General features: G+C 38.0%; 1 protein-coding gene across 5 annotated transcripts in view; it reads left to right on the plus strand.

Annotated features, from left to right (window-relative positions):
• The window catches only part of RNF111 (ring finger protein 111), a 149,393-nt gene that overhangs the window by 82,588 nt on the left and 65,199 nt on the right, over positions 1–1,606 (plus strand). The gene's annotated exons all lie outside the window — the stretch shown is intronic.

Here is a 1,606-nt window from a genome sequence, read left to right on the forward strand (position 1 = left end):
CATATGTACATTCCTTTATTTAGAACTCTATAAATGCCCTTTGCCTCTTAGCTCTTTCCTGTATTTTGTTTTTCTTTCATCTTGTCCCACTATCATGCTCAGCCTTCATTTGGGTTGCAGTAATTCCACTCGGTTACATTTCCCTTGATCACCGCCTTACCAGGCCTCCTACACTCTCCTCACCACTTATTGTTCCCTTGTCCCTGGGTTTGTTAACACCACTTCCTTCCCCCTACTTTTCCCTCTCCCATGTCCCACCAGAACCGTCAATCCTGTTGTTTTTTTCCAGATTATTCATCCTCTGAAATAGATTGTTAATATGATTGAATTCTCAATATGATTGAAGTATTGTATGGGAATTACTATTTATTGAAAAAATATATACAACTTTATTTTTCAACTTAAGCTTTATGAAGGTCAAATTAGCTTTGTAAGGGATGATGTGAGCCATCTCTAAAGAATGAGGGTCCTGGGAATTTAATCATGTCGATTCAGTCTCTTTTTCATCATTGACTGAAGAAAAACGAGTGCCCTGCAAAGATGTTATAAGATTAGGAAACAAGTCAGAAGGAGCCAAGTCAGGACTGTAAGGTGCGTGCCAAATGATGTTCCATGGAAACTGGTAAATTTTTCCTACATTGGTGAGAGGCATGAGCAGGAGTGTTGTCAAGGTGGAGAAGAACTCTGGTAAAGCTTCCCCAGTTTTTCAGCTTAAGCTTGGCTGGCTTCTTCAAAATACCCTACAAAAGTAGATGTTGTTTTTCTTTGACACCCCCACAGAAAGAGCAAACACAAAGCCTTGAACACTCCCCCCAAAAAACTTTTGCCATGACCACTTGCTTTTGCTTTGAGTGAACCACATTTACCTCTTGGTGTAGCCATTGTACTTTGTGTTCAAGATCATACTAGTAAAGCAATGATTCATTGCCTGTTAAAATTCTCGGAAAAAAATCTCAGAATCTTGACCCCACTTGTTTAAAATTGCCATTAAAAGTTCTGGTTTTGTGTGTAAGGTGTTCAGTTCAAGGTGTAACACCTGAGCAAGCTTTGCACAGTTTTCAGTTGGGATTGCGTAAGTTTGCTCAATTTTCAGTTAGAATGGTGCAAAGCAAACCAGTTGACATGTCTGTGGTGTTGGCTATTGCTTTGTTGGTCCTCTTCAATTAGGGAATGGACAAGATTAATTATTAACTCTCAAGTTGATAAGCATGGTCTGCTGCTATGCATTTTTAATTCAACTTTGTTTTGTCTTTTCTTCAAATGAGTTATCCATTTATTTTCTTTGGGGCACTGTTCCCATAAATGTTCAGAAGGTATCAATGCTTCCACCATTCTTCCATTCAGCTGTTACCATAAATTTCAGCAGCATTCATGTTGCTCTAGAGAAGGGGCTCTTTTCAAATTGATGTCTTATCCTTTTAAGTACCTCAAATCAAATCTCGTTTAGCCATGCTGAAACAAATTAGTTTGACTGTTTTGGTACAAAAAAATCCATGCATACACATTTCCCATAAACTTTTTGAGACCTCTTGTATTATCTGACTGTTTATGTCTGTTTTCCAACGTGGAAAATAGAGATGATTCATGTCACTATTTTACAAGATTA

The sequence above is a fragment of the Echinops telfairi genome, unplaced genomic scaffold (genome assembly GCF_000313985.2).
Source record: "Echinops telfairi isolate 266 unplaced genomic scaffold, ASM31398v2 ScPeMD7_8;HRSCAF=38, whole genome shotgun sequence".
Taxonomy (NCBI): Eukaryota; Metazoa; Chordata; class Mammalia; order Afrosoricida; family Tenrecidae; genus Echinops; species Echinops telfairi.